This window comes from Schistocerca serialis, chromosome 2, assembly GCF_023864345.2.
Source record: "Schistocerca serialis cubense isolate TAMUIC-IGC-003099 chromosome 2, iqSchSeri2.2, whole genome shotgun sequence".
Taxonomy (NCBI): domain Eukaryota; kingdom Metazoa; phylum Arthropoda; class Insecta; order Orthoptera; family Acrididae; genus Schistocerca; species Schistocerca serialis.
The window spans coordinates 548,937,590-548,964,578 of NC_064639.1; the positions used below are offsets into that span (position 1 = coordinate 548,937,590).

At 42.2% G+C, this 26,989-nt stretch overlaps 1 protein-coding gene and 1 non-coding gene across 2 annotated transcripts in view; one reads left to right on the plus strand and one right to left on the minus strand.

Annotated features, from left to right (window-relative positions):
* The window catches only part of LOC126457534 (ankyrin repeat domain-containing protein 6), a 722,889-nt gene that overhangs the window by 447,693 nt on the left and 248,207 nt on the right, over positions 1–26,989 (plus strand). The gene's annotated exons all lie outside the window — the stretch shown is intronic.
* On the minus strand, positions 23,429–23,500 carry Trnat-agu (transfer RNA threonine (anticodon AGU)). The gene has a single exon. It is a non-coding gene; the product is annotated as a tRNA-Thr (tRNA).

Sequence of the window (26,989 nt, forward strand, 5' to 3'; positions counted from 1 at the left end):
TCGTTTGGATGAAGGTATGCAGCAGGCGGTGCACGAGTGGCTGCGCACACGACCAAAAGAGTATTTTTTCAGAGTAATCAGCGCATTTTCTACGTGCCTGAGGGAGCGTCGACAAAATGATACACTAATGTTCCACTTATGTCAAGTAAAAATTTTAAAAAAATGTAAGGTTTTAATTTTTTTGACTCCTCCTCGTAATTAGATTCCATTATATTATATTAGATAAGCTGTTTATTTCACGGACACGTAGTGAGGAGATCGCCAATGATGTAGATGTCATAAGAAAAGACTACAAAAAAGACATACTCTAATGTTCCTTCCACAGATCCTAAGTGAAACGACTCTCATGAATATGGAATTAGTCAAACTCTGAAACATATTTTAATTGAAGAGGTAATAGCAAACTTGTCACAAACATGTAAATCTATATAAATTCACATCTGTAAGATAATTATCAGGCTATTCTAATCACCCAAAATCAAATAGAAAGCTCGCATTGTTTGTTATACAGGGTGTATCAAAAAGAATCATCCGACTTGGCATGTCTGTATTCCTGAAACTAATAAATATATACAATGAATTTTGTTTGTTGACGACAGGAAATTCAAAAATCTTTTTTTTTTCATACCTTTTCATAGGTATTCAATATGCCCCCCTTGGGCTGCACAGCATATGTCAATGCGGTATTCAAATTGTTCACACACTGCAGCGAGCATATCTTGAGTTACAGCTTCCACAGCTGATGTTATGCGATGTCTCAGTTCATTCATTGTTTTTGGTAACGGAGGCACATAAACAGAGTCTTTTCTAAACCCCTACAAGAAATAATCATATAATGTCAGGTCCAGTGACCTTGGAGGCCAATAATGTAAGGCTGGATCATGTAGTCCAGTGCGACCTATCCATCGTTCAGTAATCCTCTGATTTAAAAAATTCCTCCCTTACAGATGCCAGTGTAGCGGTGCCCCATTCTGTTGGTAAGTAAAGTCGTTCGAATCAGTCTCCAACTGTGGGAAAAGAAAGTTCTGAAGCATATCGATATATGTGCTTCCTGTAACAGTGTTCTCGGGAAAGAAAAATGAACTATACACTTTTCCTGTGAAAGTGCACAAGGCAATTTAAATTTTCGAGAGTCCGTCTCATGTTGTACAACTTCGTTTGGTTGTTCCGTACCCCATATTCTAACATACGACAGTTCACCTTCGCATTTAAATGGAATGGTGCCTCGTCACTCAACACTAAGCGTGCAAGAAACTGTCATCCTCCATCTTGCCAACAACGAAATTACAGAACTCTACACGTTGTTGTTTGTCACCTTCACGAAGAGCTTTCAGTAGCTGAATTTTTTATGTTTTCATGTGTAAACGTCGATGCAACAACGCCAGACGGACATCGGGGTCATGTTGAGCTGTCGAACTGCACGGCGAACGGATTTCTGCGGATTCCTTGTGAAACTAAGGTGTCAGATACTCGGGGACAGCTCAGCGATTTGCCTTTACACAAACAGCCTGTTTCTCGTAATTGTTCATGCTTTCATGTATTGCTCTGTGCTGTAGGAGGATCCACACCATACCTAGTAGGAAAGTGACGCTGAACAGTTATTACTGACCCGCACTGCGCAAAACGTAGAACACAAAACGCTTTCTGTTATCCCGACACCAGTTGTACTAGAACTGAAATGGGCGCATACTGCTCCTACCTAACGGTAATCACGTAAAACTCGAAAGTTTACTCTTTCGAGCGGTGCGTTGTTCACACAAATATCTCAGATAACATAATAGTTATATAGTTTTTTTGTTAATTGAACGATTCTGTTTGATACACCCTGTATATCTCGTCCGGTTCTACTAACAAATTCTTCAGTGGAGTAGAAGGAGTTGGCCATCAATAAATCCTTTAAACTCCTCTTGAACTGAGCTTTATTGGTAGATAAACTTTTAATGGCCTCTGGAAACTTAGTAAATATATGTGTTCCTGAATAGTGAAATTCCTGAATAGTGGACACTCCTCTACACCAAAGTAAGTGATTTTAAACTTTTATTTAGGTTATTCTTATTTCTAGTACTGATTCAAGGGACGAGCTGTTGATGTAAAAAAAGAATGTATTATTTGAGATAAACTTCTTTATGGAATACAAACATAAATCAGTAGTGAATATTCTTAGTTTCTTGACAGACCGCTGCAGGACGTTCTTGAGTTCACACCATAAATAATTGACTTTACACACTTTTCGACGCGGAAAAACTTAGCTTGGAATTACGAGTCACTCCAAAGAATGATCGTCTATGGCATTATGAGTTAAAATAAGCGAAATATGATAGCTTTTTTATCTTTTTATCTCCTTCATCTGACAATATCTGTATTGCAAATAAAGATCAATTCAGCCGCTTCAGCATCTCTGTTCTATATTCTTGCCAAGTGAATTCAAGAATGAAACGCTGTCAAAATTTTCTATTTATTTTAGACATTCTGAGAGGAAATGTTTTACAATTTCTGAATTGCAGATAGTGTGTCTTGTTAAAGTTTAGTGAGGAAGCATTGGCTTGGAAAGATTTATTAATGTCTGTTATAATTGCATTAACCGCTCTTTCTAGAACTACACTTGACTGGATACTTGCGGCAGTGTTTGCAATACCTGCAGAAAAAAAAATCTTGGCCTCTGGTGATGTTACAAATGAAAGGTCATTAGTACAGACGAGAAAAAGTAATGGCTATAAGACGGAGTCTTACGCAGTACCACATACGTTATTAGTTCGCAATTTGATGGCGACTGATAAATGAATATAGCACTCTTTTCTATTGAGACCCTTCGTTTCCTACAGAGAGGTACTAATCACAATCCATTTCAGCTTTGTAACGGTCGCTGTGTGACCTTAACTCTCCTCTTTTATGTCCCTTCTGATTATGCACAACGGGCACCCATTCGTCAGTCGTCAGGCAGTTCAATTTTTAATTGCTTGTGCATTTAACGTCCATGTTTCGCTTCAGCAAGTTAGTTCTTACAGTGTTCACTGGTTATGGACTTTCTGTTTAAGGCGAATTTGGAATTTTCTTCCGAATACAGCATTTTGTTTTCCAAATGAAATCCAAGCGATTTGTATCCTCTTGTTTATTTTCTTAAGTGTCCATTTCACCACTAACATTTACTCTTTTTCTATCGGAATACTAACTTTACGTTATTTTGATTTTATTTTAATTTACCGTCAGGCCCACCATACTACTTGGGCTGTTCGGTTCCTGGATCCTTTGCTGAAGTTTTTCTGGATTCGCGTAAACAGTTTTCTAAACTTCTTAAGTGTGTCAGTGTTTCGTCCTATGTTTGCGGAACGGCCGTGCTCCAGGAACTTAAGGAAAACGATGCTCTTTTCATACACTGAGGAGATTCTGTATTTTCATATCACTGGCTATAGAAAATGTTAGATTCTGGAGAAGATGCCTTTCCATAGAATGGGACTTCGTTTCCGGATCTAAATGACATCCCCTTGTTTTAAGTCGTAAATTGAAATCGTAGGATAACGTGCTTTCGTTAGTTTCAAACGCTTCAATCACATCAGAGTGTCTATTGCTGAAGTACCCGCTCTGCAGACTTCAGACCTTACGCCGTCAGCTGATCCGTGCAGCAGGCTCACAGGCTGTGAAGTTTGTGACACGTCTGCTCTTGGAAATCAATTCCACCTTTTCCGGACAATTGGTGTGAGTGGTCCCAGTAGATGGTCTCTCACTCTGTTGTTGGTCTTTAATGTCGGTTTCCACTTCCGCGAACTTCATCCACGTGCGCACATTGCTCTTATGACTGTCATTATTATAGTATACTTAATGCAGCCGTGTTAGGTGGCTGGAATGTCAGATAGCTCGCACCCGTCCCTTCGTCGAGAGCTCAATGTTTTTTGTTTCTATAATGTCTCAAAGAATAGAGTGATTGCTATTACACAGACTGGACCTGAACACTATATAAATATTTCCTTGACTGTTCTCAGTCTAAAAACATTGTAAGTAGGCTGTTTAGATTTTGATATTGGTAACGCCACGTAGCGCTCTGTATGAAAATCACTGGCTGTGCTGTGTGCAGTCTGTGGCTAGTTTGCATTGTTGTCTGCCATTGTAGTGTTGGGCTGTTGGCTGTTAACAGCGCGTAGCGTTGCGCAGTTGGAGGTGAGCCGCCAGCAGTGGTGGATGTGGGGAGAGAGATGGCGGAGTTTTGAAATTTGTAAGACTGGTTGTCATGAACTGCTATATACGTTATGACTTTTGAACACTATTGAGGTAAATACATTGTTTGTTCTCTATCAAAATCTTTCATTTGCTAACTATGCCTATCATTAGTTAGTGCCTTCAGTAGTTTGAATCTTTTATTTAGCTGGCAGTAGTGGCGCTCGCTGTATTGCAGTAGTTCGAGTAACGAAGATTTTTGTGAGGTAAGTGATTTGTGAAAGGTATAGGTTAATGTTAGTCAGAGCCATTCTTTTGTAGGGATTATTGAAAGTCAGATGGCGTTCCGCAAAAAAATATTGTGTGTCAGTTTAAGGACAGTCATGTATAATTGTTCAAAGGGGACGTTTCAACATGATGACGTAAACAAGAAATGTGAGTGGTTTTCAATACTTTTTCAAAAATGTTCCGACTCCACACCAGTATACAAAGATGTCGATACATGATCTGAAACACTGGAAAGTAATTATGATCCAGAAGACGAAAAAAATCCACTGACTGAGGCGATGAAAGCAAACGCAAATTTTGGAGATGGAAACAGGAGCTTTGGATTGAAGTTGTGATGGCTCTTTTGAAAAATCGAAGTAAACTATCGCTTTTTCTTCGATTGTTTTGAATCACTAAACTGTAAACGTTTAAAGAAAACGAACAGTTCTTGAAATAACAGTTTGGCTCGAATTTGTTCGTAAAATAATCTATTTGAAAGTTCACTGTCCGTTCTTTAACGCCCATCTTTTTTTAGTGTCGTGTTGTCTAACATTATGCGGTTTACCACGCACACACAAGAATACATGTTTACCAGGAAAGTCGACATAACGTTAAGTACCTACCGACAAAGTGTCACTAGCTTAGCACACGGCCCCGCACACTTCCCGTTCCTTCGTGGCAGAGAACAGCTGCGCAAACACCCGTGTACGCCCGTGGTACAAATATTGCATGGCGGTGGGGTAGTTCGCCCATTTCACTGCAACGGTACGCGACGAAGTCCTCAACTCTGATGTCGACTGAATCTATTCTGTAAACAGGAAGAACAAAATTGCTTTATTTTTGTTCATTGTGCGTGACTCATAAGAACATTGTCGTGCACCCAATACTTCTCTGTTTGATTCATCATTGCTGAGTGTAGAGACGATGTAGTGCTTGTGCAACACGTTACTGTGCCTGTCTTATTGGCTTTTATGGAATGCATTAAATAAAAACAATTTTAAAGTAAAAACGTATAATGCCTAGATTGCAATTTTCCTGTCACAATTAAAGTTGATAACTAATTTCTTTTGCTACCTGCAACCGTCTTCAGATCGTCCTAAATACGAAAAGGTGGTGCATAAGCATTGGAAAAAATCGTTAGCTGTAGTCATGCAACAATATGCATTCGTAATTATAAAAACAATAGCAGTACGTTGTTGAAACTGTCACCGTGAGCAAGCCAGGTTGTAGACGGTGATTTCGAAGGTTGACGTTTATGTAGCAAATTGTCCAGTTGCATGAGTAGAAGTTGGATCAAAAGCTCATTGCTTGCAGGTATTATCGTGAGAGCAGTATAAGCAACGATTCCATAAACTGTCAACTATTGCGAACCCTTGCTTACACAAGAATGTATAAATTGAAGGATAATATGATAAGCTGCACCCTACCAGTCTGACAAGACACGTCAAGACGAAATAAACTGAGATGAGCTTTTGATCCAACGGTTGCTCATGCTACTGGATAATTTCCTATTTAACTGTCAACCTGCGAAATTACCGTCTATAATCTGGCTTGCTTGCGATGTCGTTTTCAACTATGTTCTGTTATTGTTTTGGTACTTACGAATGCATGTTGTTGCATGACTACAGCCGGCCTTGGTGGCCGAGCGGTTCTAGGCACTTCAGTCTGGAACAGCGCGACTTCTACGGTCGCAGGTTCGAATCCTGCCTCGGGCATGGATGTGTGTGCTGTCCTTAGGTTAGTTAGGTTTAAGTAGTTCTAAGTTCTAGGGGACTGATGACCTCACATTTTAAGTCCGATAGTGCTCAGAGCCATTTTGCATGACTACAACTAACGATGCTTTCCAATGCTTATGCACCTCCTTTTCGTATTTCGGACGATCTGAAGATGGTTACAGATAGCAACCGAAACTAGTTATCGAATTTTTATTGTGACAGGAAAATTGCAGTCTTGGGAAAGTTTTTACTTTCAAACGTTTTTTATTTGATAAACCACATTAAGACCGCCGTCTCTCATCTCTCACCGTCAGGCTTCACTTTTTATGGAGTGATATGAAGGAAAAGGGATAAACATGGTGTCGGAACATAGCGTACCGGCTGCAAGTACTTTAAAAACATTACTTCGTATTTATTATATTTTTCACTCTTCTATCGCAGTCTGATGCATTACGGAGTTAGAATGCCATCTTCAATTACTTTAATCTTGTGTCTACCTATTTGCCTACACCTTGGTCTCAACTTCACTACATAAATTTATTTTAAGCCTGTACATTTTCTTGCTGAGAATTTACATGCATGGAAACAAGTGCAGCCGTCACATTTCCGGCCCTTTCAATTGTCTTCGAACTCTGAGGCATATTTGTCAGTTTAAGCGGATGTGTTCCATAAGGTGCGTTTACGCGAGAGATATTTTACTGTAGTGACTGGCTTAACGGCGGTGTTCTCAACCTGGGCTGGAGAAAACGTCGTACGGCTGTGCAACATCTACTGTATCTCCGCCCTCGTCTGTGTATGCTTTCCGCTCACTCACCCTCACGTTTGCTCCCTCTTTCTGAATCGGACAGCACAGCAAGGTAAAATCGCATAATCTGAGCGCTGAAACAGTATTTTGCACCAGTTCGAAAATTGGCGCGCGTACGTAGAGGCACTTGATTTCCTTGTTTTACCTACCACAAAATTCATTTGCAGTATTCCGGACGCTGTGAATGCACAGACGGTATTGTGTTACCCGGCCTGTTGTCCGACATACAAGCACGCGCACACACGCACACGTACAGAGAGAAAGAGAGAGAGAGAGAGAGAGAGAGAGAGAGAGAGACAGAGGGTGGAATGCGAAATAAGGTGTTCAGTATAACGTTATACTGATGGTAAAAGGACCAAAGGAAAGGAATTAAATAATGTTACTAGCAATCCAGTAGAGAGGATATATTAGGCGGCAGTTACTGTAAGCATGGAGCACCATGAAATCTTCCGTACATTAATTCATGACGAAATACATTTTGCGGTGCTACGTAGCTGTCTCTCGTAGATTAAGCTAAAAAAGCAACGTGGAACGATCAGAAAGAGGGAAACATTGCAACAAACAATCCTATTAAAGAAATTTTATTTTACGACGCTAAATCTACAAGGTCCTTGAATGGAAGCATGAATGACTGCCGATCGAAATGGATATTACTGTAAGTGGTTCGCAAAAGTATCCTTCGAGTAAGAAATATGTCAGTACATCTTTAAGTATTAGAAATATGATATAGAGACATGTTACAGTTTTAAGCTACTTAAAGGTAACTCTCAAGAGAAGAACACAAAATATCTTTAATGCGCAATCGATGTCATGATCTTTAAGGATGAATCTCTATACCCTATTGGAATAGAATGACGAAGAGAGATGATCATGTGCTCCCCAGAGGAAACACCCTTGAAATCGTGCAAGTAAATCTCAGTAGACTTGGAATAAGCGTTTGACAGAGTAAAATGGTGCCAGATGTAAGAAATTCTGAGAAATATGGTGTAAGTTACAGGAAGAGACGAGTAATAAGAGTGGACGATCAAGGACGAAGTGCTCGGATTAAAATGGGTATTAAGACAGGGAGGTAGTCTTTCGCTCCTACAGTTCAATCTGTATACCAAAGAGGCAATGATAGAAATAAAAAAAAAGATTCCGGAGTGGAATTAAAATTCCAGGTGAAAGGATGTCAGTGATACTATTTGCTGATGACACTGCCATCCTGTGTGTATGTGAAGAAGATTTACATGATCTGCTGAATGGAATGAACAGTCTAATGAGCACAGAACACTGACTGAGAATAAATGTAAGAGAGCCGAAAGTAATGAGAAGTAGCGGAAATGAGAACAGCGTGACCATCAGTTGAAGTTCAGGAATGCTGTTACCTAGGCAGCAAAGTAGCCAATGATGGACGGAGTAAGGAGGACATCAAGAGCAGATTAGAACTGGCAAAAAGGGCACTCCTGGCCAAGAGAAGTCTACTAGTATCAAACATAGGCCTTAATTTGAGGAAGAAATTTCTGTGAATGTACGTTTGGACCACAGTTTTGTATGTTTGTGTAACTGCGGGAAAACCGGAAAAGAAGAGGGTCGAAGCATTTGAGATGTGGTGCGGCATAAGAATGTGGAAAATTAGGTGGACTAATAAGATAAGGAATGAGGAAGTTCTGCGCAGAATCGGAGCAGAAAGGAATATGTGGAAAACACTGATAAGGAGAAGGGACAGGATGATAGGACAACTGTTAAGACATCAGCGAATGACTGCCATGGTACTAGAGGGAACGGTAGAGGAAGACAGAGATTGGATTACATGCAGCAAATAATTGAGGACGTACGTTGCAGTTGCTATTCTGAGATGACGAGGTTAGCGCAGGACAGAAATTCGTGGCGGGCCGCATCAAACGAGTCAGAAGACCTCCATAATAAGCATATTCCGTATCCATACAGTGCGCCACATCTCTCAGAATTATTACTTTTCTGCCATCGGTTCTGCGTAAAGGGGACCATCTAACGCGTAGCAGACGATCGCAATCTGTTTCGCAGAGCGCTAACAGGAGAAAAATTAGAACACTTACTGATGTATGATAACTGAAGTGGAAAGGTAGAGTGTACGATTGAATCACAGGAGTGATGATATCATGCACAAATATCAAAGAACAAATACGTAGGTTATTTGTATCCCTTCGTCATTCGGTATCTCATCATTAATACAGTCGACACAATATTTACGATTATATTCGACAGTTAGCGCTTTACTTGACGTGTTTTAGACACTGTTGGCTGTATGAGCCAAGCGGCCTTGAAGGGAAGCTGAGACTGATCTGTTGCTGGCGACAAACTGCTCTGGTACCTACCTCAGCCTGTCGTCTCAACCTTACTCCACATCAGTAGAGGAAAGGAAGTCTTGTATGGTACTGTTGCATGGAGGCCGCCTAATTGAAAATAATTTATTTTATTTTTTGCACATTTTAAAGAAAATATCGTGAGGTTCTTAAGAGGAAAACCGAAAGACAGCGCAGTGGGTGAGGGGCGTGGTAAGGTGTTGGTACAAACAAACAATTAACAACATAAAAAAATTTTGTTATATAAATAGCTTCCAAAATTTTTTTAAATCTTTTTGTATGATTTTTCCACGGTATAAACGATTTTTGTAAAACCGTTAAAAGATTTCTTTAACACAAACATTACTCACACTAACCCAGATCATTGGTCTAAATCCATCAAAGATTACTGTGCACAAATATTCGAAAGCACAGACGGATACGTGTGTCCCTTAAACAAAATGGGATCTACTCCAATATTTATCAAAGCATGACGTATGTCATCTTGTAAAAAGATGAGACTGTATTTAAACTGAATCAGAGATACCATATAGCCAAACGTGAGATACGAATTGCTTAAACGGAACCAAGAGAGACAACGTGGCTAAGCGTGATGCATGCCACCTTTAAGAAAACAGAAATTTATTTAAACGGAAACAAAAGGTATAATACAGCTTAGACGTGACGTACGTCACCCCAGTGTTTAAAGACACAACACCTTTAATTAAAATTAAATTATACATTAACTGGCTGTGCCAGTAAACAGAGTAAGCTTTCACTCTTGTATTTATTGAAACAATCTCTACACGTGACAAGCGTGAAAACTAATACAACAGTGTATGCAGCAATGTGTGAAGCACCCAACTTGCGTTATGGTCTGGAGTGTGATGTCCGTGAAAGGTCCTGGCAGATTACACATTGTTGAAGGAACAATGAGACAAGAACAATATAAAGAAATCCTTGGAAAGGTACTTTTCCCCCAAATAAATGAGTGGTTCCCCAATGAAGATGCAATTTTTATGCATGTTGGGGCACGTTGCCACAAATCCAAAAGTGTTTCTAAGTACTTGGAAGAAAAGCAACTGAAAGTGTTGTCCTGGCCAGGGAATAGCCCCGATATGAACCCAATTGAAAATTTATGGGCTATTGTGGAACAGACAATAAGGAAATTTACAATAACCATGAAACAAGATCTCATGGAGAAACTGGAGGAAATCTGTTACCATGACAATGATATTAAAATGTCATGTGATAAGTTAATAAAACTATGCCAAATAGGATAAGGCAAGCATACAAAGTATTGAATGTACAAATATAATCTGTATGTGGATATAAATGTGTAATAAATGTAAAGTTTTGGAAAATAATGTCTTTATTCTAATAATTTGAACACGTCTGTGCAGCAGAATTGAAACTGTCAATGTTTAATTCAGCTTTTATTCGAAAAATGGTAATATCTAGTGTGAAATAGATTTATCTTATAGCACTAAGAAAAGCACTTTCCTAGAAAAAAGGTAAAATTAAAAATAACGCAAAACAAAAACATACCAAATATCGCTTCACCACTTTGCCGAACTTATATAATACATATTTCATTAATTCATAAACAACTTGGACTCTTATCAATAACAACGTGAAACTTAAGGCTCTGACGACGATGGACATTCTTCTGAGTAAAAAATAACAGCAATAATTCTATAGATTTTTTCTATGTTTGTGCCTAAAATTGTAGTTGCATCAAAAGTAATTGCTTGGTTACATAAAAGCTCTGAAGTTACGCGATCAACTAATTTTTATTACTTAGAAAGTGGAATATACATTTTGTAAGGATGTAAAATACACAATGGACTGGCACTGAACGATGTGCGGTTCTAATTATTTACAAAACAAACAAAAAACTAACAGAAATTTATGGATCCTAGTTTTTCTCTCGCACATCTATTTATGTTTCTTTTTCTAGTAACGCTACCAATACTACCAGTAACCCTACCAATAACTACGTCATTTGTGTAGTTCCGTAGTTTTGGTAGAGCGCAACTCTACTTCGAGGCCATATCAATCAGGTGGAGTGCTTGCACTGTTCTTCGAATAACGCTGCAGCCTTTCGCTTCGGAAAGCGTTAAGCACAATCGTTGCTTTCCTAGTGACGTATACGTTGCCCGTATTCCAGAGCCGAAAGCGATAAATATTGGGGAAAAAATAAATAAAAAATGTACACCCCCAGACCGTAAATCACATCTCATATTGACAGATGACGCAATACAGCGTTGTAAAAAAAAAAAAAATTAGAAAAAAGAGATGGAGACGGGTCGTAATCCTTTAGGTGTTCTATTACCATGCAAAATTTCTGTAGCGCCCAGGAACCGTGTCATGACAACAATTTAACGTCGCGTTGAGCACATATTTTAAGAGCTACTAGCTAGACAGCTTTTTATATAATCTGTAAAAGGAAACACTAGGCCCCGGGAACAGCACCATTAAGTAAACAAAAATTACGCGCGTCGTTTGTGGTGGCCGTGTGGTCGGCCGCTGCATCACGGACGCCGGTAGCAGGCGCGGCGTGTTTAATATTCAGCCGCGGCAGAACGCCGCGGGTGAGGCGTACGCTGCAGCGCTGCGGCAGATTTATAGCAAAACGGCGGCGCGCCGCGTTACGATATGACGTCATTACCGTCAGCGCCACGGCAGCCCGGCATAGGCGGCGGCGTCGCTCGACGAGTGCTGTCACTCAGCGGGCCACGGCTCGCGACTGCCCGCTCGTGAGCCGGCCGGCACGCCCGCTCTTTACATACAAAGGGGACACCGTGTACTGCCGGCCCCAATTTGGGCGCCGCTCTCGTCAATTCCTCCTCACCGACGAGGCCTGAAGTAACGTTCTGGCGGTCACGGAGGTGTTTTACCAGAGGCGGAGGTTTCGCACCATTTCAGACGGCGATTCCGACGTTTACCGGTTCAATAGAACGCGAGGGAATTTCCGAGCGACCTCCGTGCATTAAGGGTAGCGTCGTTTTCTCGAGTTCCGTGTACAGGGTTAACGCACCTTTCTTCACTTGAGTGATGCTGTGGTGTACGGAAGGTGTCGTCGTTGAGTGACTGGCGGAGCATACAGGATGGACTTAGGTAGAACTTCTACTTGGTGTGACGAATGGCAACTTTGGCTAAATGGAGAATAATGTAAGTTAATGCTGGTCTGTTGTTTGAACTGGGTGTCTGATGCGGTATGGTATTTTCTGCCTACTGCCGTTTCTTCTCAGACAGGAAGTTACACTCACCTGCCGATCTGCGGTCCCTGGACCGTAAAGGCGTCGGACTACTTCTTTCTGCAGGTGTTTCATCGCCTAATTGATAGCTTCATTTCATGACAAAAGGACATTGGGAAAGTTACAGAACATTCTTTCTTCTTTCGCTTGCGCCTTTGTCTCGCAATGTCGCAGGGTCGGCATGGTTATCGGATTTGGTAATGTTAGATTAAGGGGTGGCCGGATGCCCTTCCTGCCGCCACCCCATACCCTCCGGGACGGAATTAGTGTACCCAACTGTCTGTGACTAGTGTAATCCATGGAATAATGCGAAAGCGTTCAGATGTCTGCGATCCATGTAACTGAGGCGGGACGTGGGGACCACCCCGGTATACACCTAGGGGGATGTGAAAAACCGCCTAAAAACCACATCCAGGCTAGCCGGCACACCGACCGTCGTCGGTAATCCGCCGGGCGGATTCGATCCGGGGCCGGCGCGCCTACCCGAGTCCAGGGAGCAGCACATTAGCACTTTCGGCTTACGTGGCGGGTGGGAAAGTTACAGAACATGACAGACAGTAAATATGATTAAAATAGGCACATATATTGCAGTAAATCACACGACTGAGAGCTCGCCCTGTCACAATTTTATAATATGCGCTTTCAAATCTGGGTGAGTGGGCACGAAGCCACCTTGTTGTCGGACAAGGAATTAAAACAAGAAAATACATCAAAAGACGTTGAAGTTAAATGAGATGACGTCCAGTCGCTCGAGACTGAGGAATGGTTGAACGAGAGAATGGTAAGATGCTAGCCATGAGATCTGTACAGTGAAAACAAGAGTAATTGCCGGACAATGCAGCTTACTTCATTACGATTTGTGAGGTCGCAGTGCCGCGTGCTCGCTGCACAAGCGGTGTAATTTCTCAGTAACGTCCAACGTGACTGCTACAAGCTTCCGAACGCGAATCGTGCTGATCCACATCGACGACCCTAACACGCGGCCACTCCCAAGGTGATGAGAGACAGTATTTCTGTAACAAAATGGCGCTACCTTCGCAACACTACTGTTCGCGAAGTGAAGGTGTGTGACACCAGCGACAGAATGGGCTGGAGCGTGGCTCAAGGTGCTGTTTGAAAACTCGTGCGCCGCACCGCAGTGTGCGTCCGCAGTTCACAAGTAGCTCCTAGCAGCCAGCATAATAGCGGGACGTCTCTTTGACTCTCAGGTTGGGGCACCGGTTAGGGCGCGAATTCTCCGAATCAGGGAAAACTAGTATGCCTTTACTTTCGAAAGTGACGGCCAGAAATTATTAAGCAAATCTGCCATTTTGAGCAATAATTTTTTTCTGAGTCACCAGTCTTCTGACTGGTTTGAAGCGGTCCACCACGAATTTCTCTCCTGTGCCAACTACTCGTCTCAGAACAGGAATTGCAAGCTAAGTCCTCAATTACTTGCTGGATGTATTCCAATCCCTGTCTTCCTCTACAATGTTGACCCTCTACAGTTCCCTGTATGCCGCGCGGTTAGAGGCGCCATGTCACTGACTTAGGTTAGGTTAGGTTAGCGCGGCCCCTCCCGCCGGAGGTTCGAGTCCTCCCTCGGGCATGGGTGTATGTGTTGTTCTTAGTGTAAGTTAGTTTAAGTAGCGTGTAAGTCTAGCGACCGATGACCTCAGCAGTTTGGTCCCTTAGTAATTCACACACATTTGAACATATGAGTTTCCTGTAGTACCAAGGAAGTTATTCAAATGGTTCAAATGGCTCTAAGCACTATGTGACTTAACAGCCGAGGTCATCAGTCCCCTAAACTTAGAACTGACTGCAGCGCCTAGAACCGCACGGCCACGCCGGCCGGCCGAGGCTGGCCAGGACGCTGGAGATCGGACAGGTTTGTACAACCTTGGTGTGATGGTAACAGACGCTTCGCCAAACAATTCGCTCTGCTTTTGTTCACAGCCATGTCTCCGTAGACGTTTTGCAAGCACCTATGAATATCTGCAATGCTCTGGTTTTCTCCCAAAAGAAACTCAATGACAGCTGTCTGCTTGGGAAGCACCTCCGCTGCAGATGTCATTTTGAAGGCTACGTATAGCCCCGCTACATATCGGAACTTCATGAAACTGTGGATGAAGACATGGGATTACTCCGTGATGTCCCACAACAAATTCCGCATTTTTTCAACCGAAATTGGCCGAGGAAAAAAGCTGTGTTGCATTTCTCAATGAACGTCCCTCTTATTTTGAAGATGACGGAGCCATAAAGGCTAAAGGTAATTCTGATGTAACGATACAGATTTCTTAAAGCTGAAATACCTGCCGAACGATCGACTAGAGCTCGTTACTGCGTACTGTATCTGGGGCGTAAACTGGTCAACAGTCACGCAGAGTCCACGGCGCCTGCGTGATTAGTGTCCAGGTATGGACCGCAGTAACGAGGTCGTGCCAGTCGTTTGTTCAACGTGTACCTCGTGCATAATGGGCTTAGCCCACGACCTGCAGATTGCCGAATCAATTACTGGCGACGCGTGACGAGGATTGCACACAAATATGGAAGTATAGTGAAAATATTAGCGCACACCAGATTCAGCTGGCTGTTACGAATGATTCGACAGAAGACAAAGAAGAGCGCCATTGACAAGAGCTGGTCAACGGGTCCGGTTAACATGCCAGCAAGCAGAGGTTTCCAACTAATGGACTAGTAAGTAAAGTCGCCAGACGGGCAATTCTGACGTTGCGGTTGACAATAGAAGCAAGAGAGAAGGAAAATGGAGAGATGTTCATAGTATTTGTCGAGGAAAAAGCATTCGACAATGTAAAATGGTATAATATGTTAGAAATTCTGGGGAAAAAACGGGTAAGCTATAGTGAAAGAAGCGTGATATACAATACATAACAGAACGAAGAGGGTACAATAAGAGGGCGAGACGAAGTACAAAGTGCTCAGATTAAAAAGGATTTAAGACACGAATGGAGTCTTTCGCACCTCATTTTCTGTGTATGCACTGAAGCAATGATGAAAATAAAAGAAAGGTAGAAGAATGGAATTAAAATTCAGGGTGAAAGGATCTCAATGATAAGATTCACTGAAGACATTATTATCCTCTGTGAAATTGAAAAAGAATTACAAGATATGGTGAATGTAATAGACAGTCAAATGAGTACAGAATATGGATAGAGAGTAAATCGAAGAAAGATGAAAGTAATAAGTTACAGCGTAAATGAGAACAGGGAGAAACTTAACATCTGAATTAAGGAGCGTGAAGTAGGAGAAGTCAAGGACTTCTGCCAGCAAGATAACCCATGACGGACGGAGCAAGAAGGACATAAAAAGCAGACTAACACTGACAAAAAGGACATTCCTGGCCAGTAGAAGTCAACTGCTATCAAACATAGGCCCAAATTTGAGGAAGAAATTTCTGAGAATGTACATATATTCCACTGCATTGTCTGGTAGTGAAACATGGACTGTCGGAAGACCAGAAAAGAAGAGAATCGAAGCATTTAAGATGTGGTGTTATAGAAGAATGTTGAAAATTAGATAGACGAATAAGCTAAGAGGAAAGGATGGACCGGATGTCAGGACATCTGTTAAGACATCAGGGAATAACTTCCTTGCCTGCCGCGGTAGCCGAGCGGTTCTAGGCGCTTCAGTCCGGAACCACGCGGCTGCTACAGTCGCAGGTTCGAATAGTGTCTCGGGCATGGATTTGTGTGATGTCCTTAGGTTAGTTAGGTTTAATTAATTCTAAGTTCTAGGCAACTGATGACCTCAGAAGTTAAGTCGCTTAGGGCTCAGAGCCATTTGAACCTTTTTTTTTGCTAGCCTCACGTAGCTGTTACTCCTTCAAGCTGGAACGCCTCGATGCTCAACTGGACGTCCCTGTTGGTAGTGCTGAGACACTCTCGTCTACCAATTGGGATACTTAAAGGTGTGTGTCCACTTAGTTCGTCGGTACCTAACTGAAGACCACAAAGAGCAACGAAGGACCGTCTGTGCGGTACTGCTTACGCGTTACGAGGCTGATCGTGACAATTTCTTGTCGAACATCGTCAAGAAACTTCATTGGACTGTTCTTCCTCATCCAGCCTAAAGCCCCGATCTCGCACCTTGCGTCATGTGTTTGGCTTAATGAAGGATGTGCTCCGCGGATGATGGGGAGGTTGTTGATACAGCAAGATATTGACTACAACGTCGACCAGTTGAGTGGTACTATGTGGGCACACAGGAACTCCCAGTTCGGTAACGCAAGACCGTCGCATTGAACGAAGATCATGTTGAAACATGGGGTATCGTGGCCAAAGGAGTGGCGAATAATATCATGTATTGGAATCCTGAATAGAACCAACCTCCTTTCAGAAAAAAATGTCTTTTGTTACTTATTGAACGCCTGGGATAGCCCGACAAAAGTGAGGTGACCATAAGGAGATGGGGAAATGAAATTAAACTCCACTGGTTGTAACGGTACCGGTATATGATGTTACTCCAGTGGTAACAATATCGAGTAAAATTTACCGACAACTTGGCAGTATGAGCCACTTACAATATCGTTGCACCTGCACACACTGGATGCCAGGCAGTTGTAACTGGCACTTGATATCCTGGATAGTGGCATTAGGATGGAGTTGACGTCCCAGCTGGTCCCTAGGATGTTCTATTGGGGTAGACCTGGCAATCTTACTAGCCACGGGAGTACCTCAATAAACTGCAGACAGTTCATGGGCACACGATCCGTGTGTGGACTAGCATTGACCTGTTAAAAAATGGCACCACAGTATTGTCCTGTGAGATATAGCATGTGAGGACGCCGTTCCCTAGTTATACCCGACGGCTCCAAACCCCTTAACGCCAAAATAACACAACTGTGCGTCTCCACTCACAAAATCATTGAAGGAATGGCACCTCCCTATGGATCAAAGAGTGGAGACAGTCATCCAGGGCAGTGCAGCACTGCCGTTGCTGAAAACGATACAACGTCATTCGTCAGCAGTCCATGCTTCTCAGTGACGGATCCACTCCAAACGCAGCCGTATGTGGTGCTGTGTTAATGGCAGCCCTCGCATGGGACGGTACGTCTCTAGTACGGCTATTGCTAGTCTCCAACTAATAGTACACAGTGTGGCAAGAGTCCATTCCCTGTTCTCGGATGCGGGAGCTGATGTGACGAGGTTACAGTGTGCTCGGTGCATTATACGGCAATCCTCCCTTGTAGTGGCCAGACGAGGTAGACCGGAACCTTGACGTCGAGTATGGCTGACCGCACGTTCCCGTGCCGTCCGGCATCAGGCCGCTACCACCTCCAAATGCCCCAAAAATCTGGATATTACGCGACTGGAACCAAATGGAGACTCAGAATGAGGGCCCTTTCAGACTCTGTCAGTTGCTGATAACGCTGCCTCGGGTGAGTATGTATCATCTCCGTGTCTCTCACAGTGACCAACCAACATCTGACGCTGTTCGCACTCCATCACGCCTGTTAAGAACAGTAAACAAGAACAACGCCAAAGCACTCTGGTGACTGTTAAACCTGTCACACAGAGTCGCAGCTCTAATCAGTTACATACCCGTCGATGGTGTGTACTTATCCGAAGTTACGTCGTGTCATCCGATCATATCTTCTCTGTGCTTCGCTCTTTTTTGTTGGTCAGTCTTCGGCTTCTGTATGCCGTATCCTGCAGGTCTCACATTACTGTATACTACTTACGTCACGCAGAAATACATCTAGATATCAAAAGATATACAAATATAAGACAAAAAACGAAGCATCACGAAGGAATTACCCAAATCGCATGGAAATCAGTAGACGTGATTTACATATACAGACAAACAAATGACTACGACTGAAGAAAAACTGAATTATTAAACAGAGGGACTTCCTCAAACTGAGCTAGTCAGTAACGCACTGATTTACCTCTGGCCCTTATTCGGCCAGTTATTCGGCTTGAGTAAGAGTTGCTGGATGTCTTTCTGAGGTATATCGCACCAAATTCTGTCCAATCGGCGAATTAGATCGTCAAAATCCCGAGATGGTTGCAGGGACCTGCCTATAATGCTCCAAACGTTCTCAACTGGGGAGAGATTCGGAGCCCCATTTAGTCAAGGTATGGCTTGGCAAGCCGGAAGACAAGCGGTAAAAACTCTCGCCGTGTGCGGACGGGCATTGTCTTCCCGAAATATAAGCCCAGGATGGCTTGAACCGCTGTGCCGTTGGGGTCCTGCTATGAAAAGAAATAGCAACGCAGACCATCACTCCTGGTTATTGGGTCATACGCCAGACGACAGTCAGGATGGTAACCCACAGCTTTCTGGGGAGGGGGGGGGGGGGGGCGTCTCCAGACTCGTCTTCACTGTTCATGGAGGCTCATTTCTAAGCGAAACCCATCACTGAAGATTACTCTTCTCGAGTCAATGAGATTCCAGATAGAAGAAGTGTCTGGAGAGGTCCCAGACAGTTGTAGAATACCATCCTGACTGTTGCTCGCCATGCGGCCCGGTAACTAGGAATGATGGTCCGAGCTACCATTGCCTTTCATAGTAAGACCCCTTTAGTTGTCACCTGCGGCACTCTTGCAGCATAAAGGTACTTCGACGATAATATACGCCTCGTTTTGTTGCCCTTCATGGCAAGCCGTCCTGGGTTTACATTTCAGCAAGATAATGCCAGTCTGCACACGGCGAGAATTTCTACTGTTTGTTCTTGACAAACCCTATATTAGCCAGCAATTTCACCGGATCACTCCCAAATTGAGAACGTCAGAAGCATTGTGGGCAGGGCCCTTCAACCATCTTGGGATATTGTATATCTAACGCGCCAATTGGACAGAATTTGGCACGATATCCCTCAGGGCGATATCTAACAAATCTATCAACCAATCCCTAACCGAATAACTCCATTTGTATCTTCGGTCTGACAAGTGCTCTTCATTGATATGTGCAGATATTGTAATTTACTGCTTGTATTTATACGCACTGATGATTGTCACGAAGTGATTGAAATCTGTTTTCAACAGAAATAAGATTTCTACTTCAACTACCAATGCTGATCCTCCTTTTGTTCTTAATACTTATGTCGTGGTCGTGGTGCACGCATTTCCTGATGGAGTCCCCATTCAAAACAACCCATTTTCCGTGTTTCTTTTATCGCTTGATCGAAATTAATTATGTCGTAATTACATAGTTCATATTATCGCAGACTATTCATAATGCTGTTTTACCTGCTTGCACGCCAAGAGACCGTTTCCAAATTTCGTTTCGTTAATCAAACGTTATTTGCGAAATAAGGTACTGCAAGTCGAGCATTAATCCAATTAGCGGCGTGAACAGAACCTTTTGTTTCTAATTATATTTATTACTGTTTCTGTTTTACTTACAAGAACAATGACTCGTTTGTCTGTGTCTTCACCAACGAGAGCGCAAAATATACTGTCTGCAATTAGCGGCGGCGCTGAAGTCACCTTATTACGTTTTCCAATTAGAGGTCTTGTTTTGACTGTTACATAACACTCGTGCAGTACATCTCGAGTGCCTGCTGGTGTTTGTAGCACTTTCGACAGCTCACTTTCATTGCTTTATGGTACATTTTTCTTTCTTTGAAGATTCCACTTGCGTCCTCTTCTTTCCCTTCTCGTATACGACAATTGTAATGCGACAGCGAAGATTAATTTTTACACCACAGTTTAGCCCCGTGAAAAGAAGGGCTAAATACTGACGCCGAATTAGTTCCTGAAACTAAAATATTCGTGAATCATTGCACAGGTAAATCTAGCATTCTGTTTCTCGAACGGTGGAAGGGTACTTACTCAGCTTCTACATAGGGACGGATTCTGCCCACAAGAAAAACCTTGGACGAAATTTACTGACATAAAAGGCAACTTAGTTGAATATACTTTCGACATTTAAAAGTCTTTCATCCCTAGTCTGAGAAATGTTTCCGTGACGGCGTACTTCAATTTCGCTCTCTATCTGCGTTATACAACACGAAAGTGGCTAAAAAATCAGTAAGAATCGCGAAAGCAAGTGGAACTGATGGAGGATATTACCAGAATTTACAGAACAACGGGGTAAGGAATGAACAAAATTGTTATCAGATTTTACTCCCGTATACTACATTTAACGATTTCCAAAATTATTTTTCACTCTGCAGAGGAGCGTGCACTTCCAAGAACGCTAATATCGAAAGGTATGCAGGAGACCATGTGTGAAGTTTGAAAGGTAGGAGGTGAGGTATTGGCGGAAGTAAAGCTGTGAGGCCGAGTCGTGCAAAAGGCAAAGATCCCAGGTTCCGCGCACAGTTTTAATCTGCCACGAAGTTTCATATACAGAAGATGTTCCAAATCACTTCAAAACTGTCAATACTTTAGCAATCTTACAACCGAGAAAAGGGCCTGATGACCCAGCAAATTTTTGTCCAATAGAAATTTTAAGTGTACGCTCCAATTATTCTATCTATCTGTCTATGTGTGTATCTATCTACATCCGGATCCCGCTCCAGCTACTGCCGGGTCTGGGTGCTGACATTATTTAAGCGCATTGTCTACAACACCAAGCTGTCGTCGATTCTAATGTCCCACCCCTTCAGGCCGGTTTCAGAAGCAACCGAAACTGCTGTGGCTGGTACAAGCAGTAGCTTGACTCATAGAAAAGTGGGAGGATTACGACAAGGCCTTAAAATCTGTGTCACATTTGTGGACGTGATTGCAGCATATGACACAGTTGCCCTAAAACTTGAACAGTGCTTTTCTAGGCGCAACTTACAGATCTGATTACAAACAAGTTAATAAACCATTGAAAGCCACAGTTGGATACTAACAAAGTCATAAATGAACTTCCCCAAGCATCAGTACTTGCATAGTTGCTGTTTAATATTTGTATCATCGATATGCCGCCTAATACATGTCCGAAATTCAGCGACGCAGATGATCTAACCATCGCAACTCACAGTAAACCATTCGAAGAAGGAGAGAGAATTTTATCGGACCGCTTGGAAACACTCCACAACTATGTTTTAGAAAAAGAGAGGCTACTTCCTTCAAAGCTGAGCGGTGTGTTCGTTTCAGCTAATTAACTGTCAAACAGCTAAACGTTACATTCCCTGGGAAGATGGCATGACACAACTTCTCGGTGTTTTGCCAGACCTCTCATTAAAATTAAAGAAATATTTTGAACACACACGCCAAAAACTTAAACGTAGAAACATCACCTTCAGGTAGAACTTCTGGGCTGAGAGGTCACGGTCGCTATATAAAACCATTGCCTGACATGTCGTCTCCGACTGTAGTTGCCGTTTTACTTCCGAAGGTGTCTCCCGTAGCCGGAGACGAAACGTCAGGGAATAATTTTATATATCTACCACTGCCCTTCAGCCTGGACTTTTCCTCACGCCATCGACGTACAAGTGGTCGAAGAGGCGCCAAACAAAAGGACTTGCACAAGGCGTTCGAACAGCCTCAGACAGGGTCTCCCGGCCAATAACGCTATACGATCATTTCCATAACTCACGCCTCTCTCACGTCACGTACACTTTACACGTCGAGCAAGTCACCGACCTTACCCAGTATACATATGTACAAATAAATATTTAGATACACAACGCTTCATATGTTTTGTGCGGGCCATTTCGATCCCAGAATTAAATTAAAAATAGCTCCTATCCCTCCGTTCCGACTAAAGTTTTTGAGAAGTTTCTCTTCGTTGTAACACAAATGCTAGAACTGGAAAACCGCTTCAAAATGTTCGCAATTGGGATTGCCTCTGCCCCCTATCAGCCCGCCTGGAATTTGGCTGCAAAGACCCTTGCTCTCATGGGAGATTACTTGAGCAGTCCACTTTGCCGTTCAGGATAGCCATCACTCACACAATACATTCACAATGACGCACACAACAAACACATACAAGAAATTTCAATTTTTTTCTGGGACAAGTGATAACATTTTGGGAGATGTTCCTTAGTTATCAGGTGACTGCCAGAGTTGGAAATACCCTCCCAAATATCCCCAGTGGAGTTTCCCTCTGCCCAACTCCCATCCAGCCGGTTGGAAAGAACCGAGACTCTTTAATGGTCTGGGTCTGCTTCTTGGAGTAGAAAATGAAAAGTGAAAAAGATCTTAGCCCGGAAATGATGTAAATAATGGTCATGTAAGTCTACAATCTATGACAGAATCAACATCGTTAGGAAACTGCTGGGGCAAGAGTGAAGGGGGGGGGGCGGGGGAAGGGGAGCAGGAGACTCAAACAAAACGCCTTTGAAAATAGTAACTGCTATGGCCTGTTCGACCGCTTAATATTAGACTGCTCGTGTGGCTAAAAACTGTACAGGTCAAAAAAATTGATGTGTAACCGAACGAAACGATGAGGGCGATAACAGATACCTTAAAATCTACCCCGACTTGATGATTACATGTGCTCGGCAAATACTGCACCACCTGAGCTAAGACGAGAACAGTCGGCTTTGCGAGAGGTGAAGACATTCCATGACCCTGACATGCCGCAAAACCTCCCGCATCCACAATCACGAAAACGATCCACCACGAAGTTGGCTGCAGTTCCAGAAACCAATCTGGGAAAACATCACCGAACCTAACTTTGATATTACTGGCGAATGGGAGAGGTGTTCAAAAAGTAAGAACTATTTATATATCACAGATCCCATGCAAGAACTTCCAGGCATAGGTTTTTGTAGGGAAATGAGAACAAGGCAGAATGCACAATGCGAGGCGCAGCTCCACGAAGCATAAGGTGGGGAGTGGCAGTTTATGTAATGTAGAATGGAAGCGGGGAGCACGGCGGGAAAGTAAAAAGCACAGATGTGATAGAAGCAACCAATTCTGCCATTATCTGATTCACACCGTTGGACTTAGATTTCTAACATGAAATCGCGTAACTTCCAGTGTTGCTGTCATACGCTATTTTTATAGCGTATATATGCAGGCTAAAGCGACGAATGAAAATTTGTACCAAGCCCGGGATTCGAACCCAGGTCTCCTGCTCACTAGGCAGATGCGCTTACCACTACGCTACTCTGGCATAGTGGCTTTGCATAACTGCGCGCACTACCCTAGCATGACTGCTGCTCTATCCAATGCCCATTCAGCCTCAGTCCACTTGGTATTCCACCTAAACTCGAACAGTATTGCGGAAGGTCTAAAACTGCATTAGAATGGCCCTCAGCATCGAAAGAAACGGCGAATCCTACCTGAAATCTAGGCATTGGTGCTCTGTTCAAATGAACCTACAAAGGTTCCAGAGGTTTTTATTCGTCGCTTCAGTCTACATATATAGATCATAGATGTTTGAGATTTGTAAAGGTCTCTGGAACCGTATGGTTTTATTTGATTAGAGCACATGTGCCTGGGTTTTAGGCAGAATCCGCCGTTATGTTCGCTGCTGAGGTGCCATTCCAATACAGTTAGAGAGCCTTTGCAAAGCTGTTCGAGTTGGGGGGGGGGGGGGGGGATACCAAGTGGGCTGGGGCATGAATGGAAATTTGGATTCAGGAGGGAGACGTGCTAAGGTAGTCCGTCCACTTGTGCGACGTCACACTGTAAGTCTGCTGTTTAGCTTTTTATGTTGGTAACGCCACGTAGCGCTCTGTATGAAAATCGCTGACTCTGCTGTGTGCAGTCTGTGGCTGATTTGCATTGTTGTAATATTCGCCATTGTAGTGTTGGGCAGTTCGATGTTAACATGGCGTAGCGTTGCGCAGTTGGAGGTGAGCCGCCAGTAGTGGTGGACGTGGGGAGAGAGATGGCAGACTTTTGAGAGCGGACAATCTGGACGTGTGTCCATCATAAAGAGTAAATTTGTAATACTGTATATCAAGAACTGAGATATATATATATATATATATATATATATATATATATATATATATATATATATACACGAGACGCAGCAGAACAAACAATTTTACTAACCAAAAAGAAAAAGCATCCCTGGTGGAATGAGGTCTGTGAGAAAGCACTACAGAAAAGAGCCAGAACTTGGGAGAAATACAACTCAACCAAAAGGCCAACTGACTGGGAGCAGTTCAAAACGCAAAGACGTGAAACGACGAAAATCATTAAAAGTGAACGAAGGAAATATGACACACAACAAATACAGAAAATACAAGATGAATTTTCTAAGAATAATACACGCAATTTCTTTCAAACATTCAGAACTACAATAACAAGATATAAACCACCGACACTCTGCTTCAAAGATGAAAAAGGAAATCTGATCACCAGCGTGGAACAAAATTGCCAACACCTAGCGAACTACTTTGAAACGCTGCTAAGCTGCAAAAGACCTGATGAAACCTTGACATTTGAGAAGCCTAAGAATAAGCTACCAGACTCTGAACCACCTAATAAAGAAGAAATTAAAGAGATCTTGAAAGGATTGAAAAACAATAAAGCATCTGGTAAAGATTCGTTAGTCGCGGAACTACTGAAATACGCAGGAGAAAACTTAATAAATAACTTCGAGGCGCTGTTTGAAGAGATTTGGAATACAGAGAAGATTCCGGAGGAATGGAAGACAGCATTGATTCATCCGTTACATAAGAAGGGTGCCAAGACAAATGCAAATAACTACAGAGGTATCTCATTGTTATCAGTGGCCTATAAGATCCTATCCAAGGCACTACAAAACAGGATTGAAAATCAGGTAGAGAAAGAACTGGGTGAATATCAGGCTGGGTTTAGAAAAGGAAGATCATGCAGTGAACAGATATTCAGTCTACTCTCCATAATACAACTTCGCGCACGCACATCGAAAAATCTAGTAATTACTTTCATAGACTTCAAAAAAGCATATGATTCTATTGATAGACCAACTCTGATTAACACATTAGAAGAATTTGGGATTGATGATAAAAGCAAAAGTCTAATCCAGGAAACCCTTACGGGAACAAAATCGCAAGTGAAGTTTTTGGGTAGATTGTCACAACCGTTTGTAATTGGAACAGGTGTTAGACAAGGGGATGGGCTCTCCCCGCTGTTGTTTAACATTGTCCTTGAAAAAGTGGTCAGGGAATGGAGAAAGAAGATGGCAGAAGCTGGAGTGAAAAATGGGATAACGTTAGGAAGAAATAAAACAAAAATTGAATGTCTGGCATTTGCTGATGACATGGCAATATTGGCAGATGACATCGAAACAGCAAAGATTCAGATAGAAATGCTGCATGAGATCGCTGAGAAGACAGGTCTACAAATATCGTATGAAAAGACAGAACTGATGATACAGGACAAAACAGACCCAACACAGACATTGCAAACTAAATATGGAATAATTAAGAGAGTTCATAAATTTAAGTATCTAGGGGAATGGATTACACCGACAGGGTTACCAAATGTTTCACTACAGGAAAGAGCAATAAAGATGGAAACGGCATACCAGCTATGCCGAAATGTATACAATAAAAAGTCGATCTCCATCAATGCCAAGCTCAGGCACTACAATGCGGTAATAAAACCAGAAAGTTTGTATGCGATTGAATGCATCCCACTGAACAGAAAACGTCTGTTGGAGAAATTGGAAATAAAAGAGAGAAAAATACTGAGAAAGATCTTAGGACCTAAAAAGGATGGACAGGATTATAAATTGCGATCCAATAAAGAGTTATACGAGAAAATTGAAAAACTGACAACATCCTTTAAAAAGAGAAGACTGAGTTTCTATGGGCATGTCAAAAGAATGGCACCAGAAAGAACGGCAAAGAAAATCCTGGAATACATGGAAAGCAGAAAGACACAAATTAACTGGCTGAAAGAAGTAAAAGAAGACATTGCAGAAATGAACATTATACCAGAGACAGTTTACAACAGAATGGAATATAGGAATGCCATCAACAAAATACAGGGATTCAAAGACCGAACGCAATCAAAGAAGACGGGAACAACCTGGTCGCAAGAACGTAAAGAAGCCCACTCAGAAAAAATGAAGAAGTACTGGGAAGAACGCAAGAAAAAGCACAAGAAATGACTGATGCTTAGCGTAGTCCAAAGTTGACTGTAACGAATAATAATAATAATAATAATATATATATATATATATATATATATATATATATATATATATATATATATATATATAATGACCTTTGAACATTATTAAGGTAAATACATTGTTTGTTCTCTATCAAAATCTTTCATTTGCTAACAGTGCCTATCAGTAATTAGTGCCTTCAGTAGTTACAATCTTTTATTTAGCTGGCAGTATTGGCACTCGCTGTATTACAGTAGTTCGAGTAACGAAGATTTTTGTGAGGTAAGTGATTCATGAAAGGTATAAGTTATTGTTAGTCAGGGCTATTCTTTTGTAGGGATTATTGAATGTCAGATTGCGTTGCGCTAAAAATATTGTGTCAGTTTAGTGTTGACGAGAATAAGTAAAGAGAGAAACGTCTGAGTACGTTCAGTTCTGCTCAGCTGTTTGAAAATCAAATAACGTAAGAGGTTTACCAGCACATATAGTTTCATTTGATTGTAGTTTACCATTTTATATTTACATATTTTCAAGTTATGTGTACTA